Below are 13,088 nucleotides of genomic sequence, written 5' to 3'. Positions count from 1 at the left end.
AACAATAACCAAATTGATACAACAAATGTTTAAATATCATTATAAACAAACAAGATCAGCTTAAAAACAAAAGATAACCCTGAACCCAATTTCAAAGAAATACATTCAAACTAGCTGAACATCACAACTTAATACAATGGCTCAGAACAAACACGAATATATAACACAAAATAAATGACATCAGTTACATTCTCCATCCTGCCAATAATCTTGGGATCCGCTGTCTATTTTTAGCCGCCCGCTCCCGCGAGATTTCCGTTGGGGCCCACGGGATCCCAGCACCAATGCAGGGCATCCATATGCATAGCAAATTATTTTACAGTGCTATCTTGTATAATAGGACATAAACAGTGAATTTGACTGTTATCTTTTATTTTCACATCTGAACACAACACACGGACATTAAGGGATTGTTTGCATTTGCAACCAACCCCTCTGCAAAACCAAGCTGGAAGGCGGTACTGCTTCATGTTCACATGAGCTAGATGGCTAGTTAGGATGGATTCAGAATGCACTGTACTACAACTATAAATGACGTAACGTGATATAGTAAAACAATTACTAACCGGCAATGCACATTTGCATTACTTTAAACGACAACTTTACCTGTTACTTACCAGAGTCGCCTATATTTTAGCGGAATGACAGCAGGCAGAAGGCGGCGCGTTTTCAGTAAGATACCGTGTTAAACTTATTTGCAGACACTTTTAACACAAACATTGGCAGCCATTAACTCATAGGTGGCAGTAAAGCTGAAATGACTCTTTCTGTGTTAAAAAAATGCAACACTGTCATTTTGATACTTTTTTTGTTTGTCTTTTACTTCCTCCCATTTGTCTGTCTCTGGTTATTGACGTTTAGGAGAGTGCCAAACACATTAACGATGCACATTTTTCAAATAAAGACAGACACAACACTAAAGAGATGAGAAAGACACAGTTGAATATGTAACATGCGTTTTATGCAGAAAAATAGTGTAGTTAAAACCATCTGGGATTTAAGAGGTTAAACTCAATTGGCTTGAGTGAAGCCACGCCCTCTCATAAGTGAAGAACAGGAATATTCCGGTTTTTCCAGGTTGCCTGAAAAAATTTAGTCACGTAGTTTACTTAGACGGTGTATTACAAAGAGCAAAAAGTTTTTTCTTTTGGAGATACACCGAAATATTAAAGAAATATTCAGAGCGCGAGACAACATTGGTTGTGATGGCTGAACGTTTTTTCCTGCTACTAGTCACCCGTGAGGCACGGAGCAGCCGCGTGAGCACATTTTGACCAGAGGTACATTTTCCTTATTCGCTAAACGTGTGTGCAGTAAAGAGGCACAATTTAGTAATTTGGTTTAGAAATATGTGTATTTTGAGTGTATTATATAATTCAATACATTTCGGTATTGAAGTGAATGTACAATTCTTTATGCTGTAAAAGAAAGGTAACTAATACTTATCTCTCCGGAGTACCTGTTAAAGAAAGGTTATTTGTTGATTAGCCCACTTAAAAAAAAAATTGGTTCTCGTACTTGTTTGTAGATTTGCATTTTGTAAATTCCTCGTGTTTCAACATGTTTTAATACACGTTCTTTCTAGATATATATTTTAAAATCTTGGTTGTTCATTTAGAATGGAAATGACAAACAGAATATTGGTTTCAAATAGTATCATTTTTATATTCACGAATGAAACATCAGCATAAAGTATCCAAATCCATGGTTAGGAAGGCATTTATGAGATGCACATGGATCAAGGAATTTATATTCTTGTACTTTCTTACATTTAATATATTTGAAATGCAACAAACTGGAAGAACTGAGGAGGCGTACTAAGTAGGTCTGCTCTCTTCGGTATGTATTTTCAAATATGTATTTTCTTACATATTTGAAAGTTCAAACAATCAATCAAATAAAAAAAAAAATCACTCCCCCCCCGATCCACCCCCTCCAAAAAAAAGGACATTATGTGTAAAAGTATTTTCTTTGATATAGTGTCATATATTTGATTAATTATAACTGTAATGATTAGACAGAGTGACTGATATAGTAAATATTGTAGTGTATTATAATACCTGTTTGCTTACGCAGGTCAGGTCCTTTTAGCGGGAACCTAAACTTCCTGGAGCTGCATTCGAATATCGTTGGATGTTGATGGTGAGTCACCCAAGGAACTAAACCGATTCTTGTGTTGACAACTCATATTCATTTAACTACCGGATTTGTGGTAGGACTGTTAAATTGTTTTATGCAGTTTACGTAACTAATTTGTATTTCATTTAAGTTGTTATATACTTACCCTTTCTTCACCTGAGTGGAGTTGGACTAAGAAGGGTAATCAAAAAACATATTGGAACTGGTGAACCTAAATCTAAAAACATCCCTAAGTGTAATCTACGGCCAATTACAATTTAATCTTGACGTAATTGGTTATTGATTCTAAATTTAGCTATGAAAGTCTAAACATACAGTAACTAAACCTAAAATAGGGTAAATTGGTTAAAGAGGAATTTAAATCTAGTTTTAATCAGAGAAACTAAGGGTATAAAACTTAAGCTCACAGATTCAGTTAATGTGTATTTTATGTTTGGTTGTGCATTTTATTTTCTGTGTATGTCTTTCCATTTTTCATCCCTATCCATAAAGCTGGAACTGGCGTGAACAGGAAGTTGGGGGAGGCACTCAATGGTAGGGCGTCACTGCACTTACTCAGTACTTCCTCTACAGCTCTCTGTGTAGAAAAATTGAGTTTTCAGTTACCATGGCATTCACAAGGTCCAAGGAGGACGACACTAATTCAGTATACCCCAGCTTTATCCATGCAAAACACCAAGACAAGCTTAAGCTACAGAATGGTAACAGAGATGGGACAGGACAAGGATTCACTATTGTGAATAGCACATCTTTACCTCAACCACTTTGACCAACTCGACCAGGTCAATTTGGCGTGACTCCACAGGCTGGGGGATCTCAAGACTGCTCTGCTTTGCATCCTCCAGTAAAGGCTCAACTGCGAGAAAGCATGGATTTGCCAGGTCAAGCGTCTGAGCCTGAGGAACTGAGAGATGATCTACTAGTGTGATTTATGCTGATGGAATTTACCTCTGGATCGCTTCTTTTGTAGCAGGTACATGAACCAGTTGAAAATCTTCACAAATCGATTTACTGCTTTAAGCTGCGGCGCTTTATCACAGCTACTAGCTGGCAGTGTCTTTGGAGTGAAGCCCTAGAGTGTTGGTTTAACATGCATCAGTTAAGCAAACCAATCCCATACATCCATCCATCCATCCATCCATCTTTTGTTACTGTAATTTTATAGGAAGGGTAAATACCAGTGACCTCAGCAGACCAGCTAATCATCCACATCCCACCAGTTTGCAAGTGGACCAACCTTTGTGAAGAACTTGTGGCCACGGATATTCTGCGATGACGGGCGATCCCGTGGGTCGATTTGAAATATTTTGCCCATCAGTTTCCCAGCTTCAATACCGAGGTTCTGGGGTAGAATAAATTTAGCTTCTTTGATGTTCTTTATCATTTCACAGCGATCGTCGTGATCGAATGGGATTTCCCCAACCAGAAGCTGGTACCTGTAGTAAGAAAGGCAGCAAAGGTGTTTGAGGTCTTTCACATTTGACATAAAAATGCTGTGCTTCCAAAAGAGCAATTCCTCTCAACTGTGTGCCAGTATTCATTTTTCTTTTCTATTTCAAGTAGAAAAAAAAAACATATTTATGTATGTTAGACGCATGTCTTCTTAAAATGTTAGACAGATTTTATTAGCCATGCTGATCTTTGGCCGGGAGGAGGGTTGATAGGGTATACGTACATGACACAGCCCAGTGCCCAGACTTCTGCTTCTGTTCCATGGCCCTCCCGTTTCCACACTTCTGGAGCCATGTAGACTGGTGTACCACACACTTTTCTACAACACACACAAATGGAAAACGTTAAGCGCACATGTGCTTTAGTTTGCTGTATAAACAAATTTGAAAGCTTAGCCAGGAATTCTGCAAAAAACACCTACTTCTCCCTCGGCTCCAGCTTGACCGCCAGTCCAAAATCTCCAATTTTCAGTTCCATTTTGTCATTCACAAATAAATTTTCTGAAAGACAAACGAATTTGCATTAAGGATAGACTCAAATACTTTGCCAAACTGCAGACTTTACCAAATTGATAAATTAACACTACACAGAAATCCAGACGAGCTACACTCGCAATGCCATGTGAAATGCCAGCATTATTAAACAGAGAATTGAGTAAAGCGTGAGTGCATGTACACATACCGAACTAGATGTCCCTATGGACATAACATTGCCGGTAGATGTGTTTTATCCCCGATATCAGCTGTTGAATGTAATAGCGGACTTCGGGGTCAATCAGAGTCCCGCGAGCTTTCAGGATGTCACCAAGTGTCTGGGCAGGGAGAAACAGGGGCAGCCTGATCCATCACAAAGTCTTTGCCTTAGTAAGATGTCTACAAAAGTCAGGGACTCACCTGCCTACTGCACAACTCCATGAAAATATACATGAACAGATCGTCTTCAAAAGAATGGGAGAAGCCCACAACGTTCTTGTGCCGTGGTTTTTTTTCAAAATCTCCACTTCTTGACACACCTGAGTGAAATATCAAACACCATCTCATCAAGTATTGTAACAGGGAAATGCAGATAAACTGCAAAGAGGGATGACATTAAGCACAATCCATACCACATACCTCCTCCAGTCCCCAGGAATGTAGAGGTATGACCATCACAGCAAAGGTGTCACCACTTTCAAGGTCGGTCATCTTGTAGCACTTGCCACAAGCACCCTAAAGAACATGTCAATAAAGGGCATTTCTGACTGACCCTGTTCAAGCATCTCCTCTCCGCAGAAAAAAATCAACTGTAATCACTTTCAACAACAACTTTATGGTGCACACCTGTCCCAAAAGCGGCCAAGACAGCTGGGCAATTTGAACTTGCTAGATGGATTACATCACCACATTGAAAATTCCATGGACGGAAAAAGAGGTGAACTTGCTAAGACATTGCAACAAAACACGGATAAAAACTTTCATTACAATCAACTTCATTGAAGAAAAAAAACCCATCTCCGTTATGTACACCAAACATTCAGTTTCGGTAATGCAGTAACACATGCTCAGGAATAAAGACTTTTATGTAGTGTGCAGTGACTATCACATCATATGTTACTGCGGCTCTTTAGGCACTCAGCTATCGGTCTCACTTTGTCATACAGAACAGGGATTCATTTTCTGGTGAAAAACTTCCTATGTGGTATGTGATACCTCAGCTCCAAGATGTGGAGCAGTTATCTATTACACCGTAAGGCTGGATATTTTTACAAATAAAGGTGGCAATGGTGTCGGTTATTGCCTTAGAACGAGCTGTTAGCTGGCAGGGTGTGAAAATTAGGGCGTTTATTTTTTTTAAAGAGTTTTGTGTTATTTGAAAGCATTGTGAAATGTAAAAAAAAAAACAGTAATGATATGATGAAAATGGGAATACTGACGTTGACAATGCCAATATAATATTTTGGTATGTTAAGGCATGTTTGTTCTCTGCTTTAAAGAAAGGGGGATGTGTTGATATGTAGTGCAGTACTTTTGGTGACCAGCAGAGAGACCTGGAGGGTTGGGAGGAGGTAAAGACAAGGGGTAGGGAGACCGACGGCACAGAGCAGGTTGTGGGTTTGCATGGAAGATGTTGGTGGTTAAATAAAAGTTCATTGTTCATGAAACAAGGTCTCTTCAATGACATATGAACAACACAATGTATCTCTTCCTTCTCATGATAATCTGACTCGCCAAACATGCCTCCAGCTCGCGTGATGTGGCCGAGGGACTTGAGGAGAATTATACACTGACAGCAGTGGAGATGAGAGCGCACTTGAAATTATCAGGTAAGAGAGGGTTAATCGAGCAAAATGTACAATTATTGGTCAGATAATGTCGGTCAAATTTCTAAATAATTATGGCGTACGAATAATGATATATCCGTAAATCGTATTTTACCGATTTAAAGATGTTCATTATTCATTGTATTGTCACGCCCCCCTCGGGAGAATGCAGCGGCAGCAGCCACACCTGAGTTACGTCAACTCCCTGTTTAGTTCTGCTTGGCGCTGCATTATATGCAAGGTACTGTTGAGGGTTTTCATAAGAAGTACAGGGCGGTCTTCCTCCTGTCTACCCCGATCCGGTCCATCCGCCTGCTTTGCTGCCATTCCATCCCATCCCATCCTGATCCTCCCGGACCTCTTCCTTGTACTTGTCCTTCGTCTCGCATGCCACCTGTAGAACTGGCTTTTGGACTCGATTGTACTTGCTGATTCCAGTTCTGTTTGCGTGTTCCCAACAATAAACCCCGTACAGTACGTTGCCTTCTGTGTCTCTACCATCCTCCGGGGTTGCATGTTGTGCAGTACTGTAGTAGCTTGGATTCAACCATTAGATGGCAGTAGTAGCATATAGTTGGAGGGAAGTAGAAGAAGGCAAGAGAGGGAAGTTGAGTGTTTATGCGTTGTTCCCGGAGCTGATAAGTTAATAAATATTGAACCTCTTGCCATCCCCAAATGTGTCTCGGCTGACTCTCAATATATCAAAAGTACATACCGTCTATTTATTTATGTCTGCCCTTCAAACCGCTAGATTCCTTCACTAAGCAGGAAGTTTGTCACGACAGCTGACACCAAATCTCCTGCTGAGCTGGTTCAGACAGAACTATCCTCAATTCACCACGAGGGGGCGCCAACGCAGCAGCTTAGTTCTATTGTTTCTCTTTTTCAAAGACAGTTTTTCTCTTCACAAAAGGACAACTTAACTGAATAATGCACTTTCATAGTAATTGTTTTTAATCCGTGTTAATGTTCTGAACAATGACTACTAAAGGTTCTGTAAGGTTGTCCCACATACTATGGATTTTAAGTTTTTTATCAAGGTGTTAAAATGTACCATCTATTTTCTGCTGAAAGTTGCCAGTCCTGTGTTTTATGTCTAGCAATTTGTACAGTTTCTTCAGTATGGCGCATAAACACATGCCATCATCTACAGTATGAGAATCTCCTCCAGAACTCTGCATTTCCTCAAGATTTTTTTTGTAATATTACATAGGTGCATCTCATGAACCTTAATTTGCCAAGCATGTATTGACTGGGCACAGTACAGTGGTGCAATTTCTGACAATGAAAGAACATCATGGACCCCTACTCCCCATTCCTTAACCCGATCGAGGGGCTCTGCTCAGCATGGAGTTAGAAGGCTTACGATCGCCAGCCACATGCTCAGATGACCCTGCTGGCTGACATGGATGCAGCATGTGAGGACATTATAGCAGATGCCTGCAGAGGCAGGTAAGACATTAGAAAAGATTCCTTTTTTTCTTATGTTTTATTCTTTCTGTTTTTTCTTATGTACAAATACATAAGTGCACATTAGGATGCTTTTTCACTATTACGTAAGTTCCCATGTGAACAGCCAATCAGATCAGCCTGATGTGTGTCTCTCTGTTTCCTCTCTGTTTCCTGCCCTTTCATCCCGACCATGACCATGATCTCTCACTTAGCAGCAGAGCAGTTTATTCTAAACAGTGGAACCGCAAAGATGTTCAGACTCTTTGGTCTTCTCATTTTCATTAGTAGGGTTCTATACTATTAAATCATATTTTGTGGGGATTTTTATATATCCTGTACGATGTGATTAGTGTAATAAGTATTTGGCCATTTAATCTTCATCATATGTAATGGGTATTCTGATTATTATTATGATATTTATTTATTTGCTTGTTTGTTTGTTTGTTTGTTTATTCATTTGTGTTTCTCTCTTTTTCCAGACACTTCACTGATGTTGAATGTTGTTCAGCCCAGATACCTGATGAGGGTCCAGCATGGAGACAGTGTGACCCTGACATGCTTCCGTCCAGAAGATATTTCTTTTGCAGTTTGGTTTTAGCAAGCTGCTGGTCAGAAGCCCCAGCTCATGGCGAAAGCACTTCTCTATGTACCTGGTGAATTTTACAAGGAATATAAAAACATAAAACGTTACTCCTTACTGAATGCAGAGGGGAGTTTTAACCTCACTATTTCTAACGTGGAGCCGTCAGATTCTGCAGTGTATTATTGCGCTGCTCTGTTCTATAATGAAATCGCATTTGGAAATGGAACCTTTGTCATAATCACAGATAAATGAGATTCCAACTATTTTCATATTTGCTTTATTAAAGTGTCAATAATATTGTCCTTTGACAAACATTTTTGACAGTTGAGCTCTGTGTCAATATAAAATTAACCAACATAGTTGATGTAGATTGCGAGCATTGGTCCTTGAATGTTTTTCTATATACAGCATTAAACAAAAACATTTATAAAAGCTTTCCAATTAGAATTATAAACTTTTTATTATTATTACACGCATAAATAGCTGAAATATGTAAAAATAAGTATACAAGAATACAAATTAATAGGAGGCATTACGTATCATCTTACTTGTGTGAAGTGGATTTAGTTATGTGTATACAGTTATGTGTTGGACCCCTCCTGATGTTATATTTATACATGAACATGCACTGCATCACATCATTATACAGTTTGTTACATTTATACATGAACATGTGCTGCATCACATTATTTCACAGTTTGTTACATTTTGCTTGCTGTCAGAAATCTTCAGCCATATGGAATCTTCAGATTTGGAAAAATGTTACACATTGCAGCCTCTTTCAAATAAATTAAAGGAAAATGTTTACATTTCAGTTTTGAGTTGATATATATATTACTGCGTAAAAGTCTTAGGCGACAAAGAAAATATATTCTTAAAATTTTTTAACTCAACAGTCAGTGTATATTGTCTCAGAAAGACATGCTATAATATAAGAGTCGGATATGCACCATTCAGAACTGGTTTGAGAATGGACCTTAAATTTCAATTAATTTTGTTCATCTGAAATAAAGTTGAATCGCTGTTGAAAACAGGATGCAGAATTACAATTCATTTTTGAATTTAAGGAAGCAGAATGAATACGTATTTGAATTCAAATAAATTCATATACATACAGTACATATAGCTACAATATAGCTTTTAGCTATACAGCCAAATATTTAAATATGAATTACACATAAGCACATTAACATCGTCGTGTATCACTATTATAATTTTATTCAGAATGAAATAATGCAACATTTGAAGTGTCACCTAAAACAATAATTATACTGTCATTTTGTGCACCATGGTGGATCTGCTCATAGGAAGAGCTGAGTGTCTCTCCTTAGAAGTCAGTGTTGGCTGCAGTGACTGCAGTTTCTAACCTAGGAAACGTCCCAAACACTTTTCCTGCATCAAAAGTCAAACTAGTCCCTATTCCTGCCATGAAAGCTTCACATAATGTCACCGATAACTGAGCCAACCATGTTTATCAGAGGATGCCAACCCTTTGGCTGCAGCTTTCTCTGCACACGCTGAGAGAGTCTTCAGTGTAGCAGGAAAAGATTTCAGGCCAGAAGATTGCAGATTAAATCATGAAACCTTTGAAGATATTATGCTAATCAAATGTAATATAATAATAAATGTAATCATGTTTATTTGAATAAAGCATAATTGCATTTGCCATGATGTCTTGCTTTTTGCTGTAGTGCTATGGTAGAAGGGAAAAACTTACTTTTCAACACACAAGAAAATAAATAGTAGAAACCGCATGAAACCAAGTAATTCCTTTTGCGATGCACACTTCCTATTTAATGTTTAAAAAATAGACAAACAAAATGGTCAACATAAGCCAGAGGGATATTGATAGTCACGAAAATCATGAAAATATAAAATACACTTTACACACTTCATTTCTTTACATTGAAATTAATTAAATTCATCTACCTTCATGCACTAACATCAAACATATGATTATACAATTATAATGTTTGTTCTTATCATATAATGTTTGTTATTGTCATGCCCATGCAGGCGGAACCCACCGAATAGCCCGTCTCGATCACGCCCACATGGGCGGGACCAGCCAGGTGCTCCGTAGAACGCTTAATGACGGAATGGATTTAAGCACTGAGCTCCATCGGGACATTGCGAAGTATTGAGCCATGCTATTGAGCCATACCGAGCAATCTATTGTCTATCGTCTACCCGTTGCTTCCTACCTGTTCCGTCCGCCCAGTGTACTTACCTTGTCTGTTCCTCTTCCTCTTCCCAGACCCGTTCCCGAACCTGAACCTCCTGCCCCGCTGAGACCGGCTTCTCCTGTTACTCTTTCCCTGTGTTGTCATGTCCCGTGTTTGTTCCTCTTTCGGCTTCAGACACATGCTTCTGCCCCTCGACCATTCTCCTCGCTTAGCCCCTTTCATTGCTACGTACTAGTGCTGCCAATAAAACTTCTGGCTGCGTGCAATTCTGGATCTCCGTTCCACTTCTTGGGCCAGTGTTACAGTTATAATATAATCTTTGTTATCATATAATGTTATCAATGTATATTAAAGCTGTTAAGGTATGTTAGGATATTAAGGTATACAAATTACATGGTGATTATGAATGTTATATGAATGCATTGTAAATGTATAATGTAGGTGCAGTTAATGTAAAGTGTTACTGAATATATACTAATAAATAGTTATACAACAAAAAGAGACAAGAATGTCAACTATTCTCCAAGAAGTTACTTATTTTATGGATGGATAGAACAACATGACATCCATTCCAAAATATTTCTAAAATCGGCAAGAAATATTTTTCAGGATCTGTGTTTTCCATTGTGACTCTCAAAGCGCTGTCATCATGAACATTTTGCTTTTCAGGTAAAGACTCCAACAGCAAGACTGTGGTACAGCAGCCTGTGTCTGACACTGTGTCTGACACAGACTCTGTGAGCCTGCAGTGTACGATAGAGACTGGGAGCTGTGCAGGAGAACACAGTGTTTACTGGTTCAGACATGGATCAGGAGAATCCCTTCCTGGAGTCATTTACAGCCACGGAAACAGGAGTGATGAGTGTGAGAAGAGCCCTGAGGCTGGATCTCCTACACGGAGCTGCGTCTACAGCCTCCCCAAGGGGAACCTCAGCCTCTCCGATGCTGGGACTTACTACTGCGCCGTGGCCATGTGTGGGGAGATGCTGTTTGGCAATGGGACCAAGCTGGATATAGATGGTAACACCCAGTGAGGGGAGATGCTGTTTGGGAACGGCACACAGCTGGATATAGATGGTAACACCCAGCGTGGGGAGATGCTGTTTGGGAACGGAACACAGCTGGATATAGATGGTAACACCCAGTGAGGGGAGATGCTGTTTGGGAACGGCACATAGCTGGATATAGATGGTAACACCCAGTGTGGGGAGATGCTGTTTGGGAACGGCACACAGCTGGATATAGATGGTAACACCCAGCGTGGGGAGATGCTGTTTGGGAACGGCACACAGCTGGATATAGATGGTAACACCCAGCGTGGGGAGATGCTGTTTGGGAACGGCACACAGCTGGATATAGATGGTAACACCTATTGTGGGGAGATGCTGTTTGGGAACGGCACACAGCTGGATATAGATGATAACACCCAGCGTGGGGAGATGTTGTTTGGGAACGGCACACAGCTGGATATAGATGATAACACCCAGCGTGGGGAGATGTTGTTTGGGAACGGCACACAGCTGGATATAGATGGTAACACCCAGTGAGGAGAGATGCTGTTTGGGAACGGCACACAGCTGGATATAGATGGTAACACCCAGCGTGGGGAGATGCTGTTTGGGAACGGCACACAGCTGGATATAGATGGTAACACCCAGCGTGGGGAGATGCTGTTTGGGAACGGCACACAGCTGGATATAGATGGTAACACCCAGCGTGGGGAGATGCTGTTTGGGAACGGCACACAGCTGGATATAGATGGTAACACCCAGTGTGGGGAGATGCTGTTTGGGAACGGCACACAGCTGGATATAGATGATAACACCCAGCGTGGGGAGATGTTGTTTGGGAACGGCACACAGCTGGATATAGATGGTAACACCCAGTGAGGGGAGATGCTGTTTGGGAACGGCACACAGCTGGATATAGATGGTAACACCCAGCGTGGGGAGATGCTGTTTGGGAACGGCACACAGCTGGATATAGATGGTAACACCCAGTGTGGGGAGATGCTGTTTGGGAACGGCACACAGCTGGATATAGATGGTAACACCCAGTGTGGGGAGATGCTGTTTGGGAACGGCACACAGCTGGATATAGATGGTAACACCCAGTGTGGGGAGATGCTGTTTGGGAACGGCACACAGCTGGATATAGATGGTAACACCCAGCGTGGGGAGATGTTGTTTGGGAACGGCACACAGCTGGATATAGATGGTAACACCCAGTGAGGGGAGATGCTGTTTGGGAACGGCACACAGCTGGATATAGATGGTAACACCCAGCGTGGGGAGATGCTGTTTGGGAACGGCACACAGCTGGATATAGACGGTAACACCCAGCGTGGGGAGATGCTGTTTGGGAACGGCACACAGCTGGATATAGACAGTAACACCCAGCGTGGGGAGATGCTGTTTGGGAACGGCACACAGCTGGATATAGATGGTAACACCTATTGTGGGGAGATGCTGTTTGGGAACGGCACACAGCTGGATATAGATGGTAACACCCAGTGAGGAGAGATGCTGTTTGGGAACGGCACACAGCTGGATATAGATGATAACACCCAGCGTGGGGAGATGCTGTTTGGGAACGGCACACAGCTGGATATAGATGGTAACACCCAGCGTGGGGAGATGCTGTTTGGGAACGGCACACAGCTGGATATAGATGGTAACACCCAGTGTGGGGAGATGTTGTTTGGGAACGGCACACAGCTGGATATAGATGGTAACACCCAGCGTGGGGAGATGCTGTTTGGGAACGGCACACAGCTGGATATAGATGGTAACACCCAGTGTGGGGAGATGCTGTTTGGGAACGGCACACAGCTGGATATAGATGGTAACACCCAGTGAGGGGAGATGCTGTTTGGGAACGGCACACAGCTGGATATAGATGGTAACACCCAGCGTGGGGAGATGTTGTTTGGGAACGGCACACAGCTGGATATAGATGGTAACACCCAGTGAGGGGA

The 13,088-nt window shown here is 41.1% G+C and overlaps 1 long non-coding RNA gene across 3 annotated transcripts; it reads left to right on the top strand.

Moving 5' to 3' along the window:
* The first annotated feature begins 1,090 nt into the window (after positions 1-1,090).
* Positions 1,091-8,188, top strand: LOC125725080 (uncharacterized). 3 transcript variants are annotated; one of them, XR_007387310.1, is made up of 6 exons: positions 1,091-1,280; positions 2,077-2,142; positions 2,632-2,673; positions 2,985-3,112; positions 3,305-7,342; positions 7,822-8,188. It is a non-coding gene; the product is annotated as an uncharacterized LOC125725080 (long non-coding RNA). The 3 variants fall into 3 exon arrangements; XR_007387309.1 differs by having other exon boundaries at positions 2,632-3,112; XR_007387311.1 differs by lacking the exon at positions 1,091-1,280 and adding an exon at positions 1,381-1,431 and having other exon boundaries at positions 2,632-3,112.
* Positions 8,189-13,088: the final 4,900 nt, after the last annotated feature.

The sequence above is a fragment of the Brienomyrus brachyistius genome, unplaced genomic scaffold (assembly GCF_023856365.1).
Source record: "Brienomyrus brachyistius isolate T26 unplaced genomic scaffold, BBRACH_0.4 scaffold60, whole genome shotgun sequence".
Classification (NCBI taxonomy): domain Eukaryota; kingdom Metazoa; phylum Chordata; class Actinopteri; order Osteoglossiformes; family Mormyridae; genus Brienomyrus; species Brienomyrus brachyistius.
This window is presented reverse-complemented; position numbering and strand designations above follow the sequence as displayed.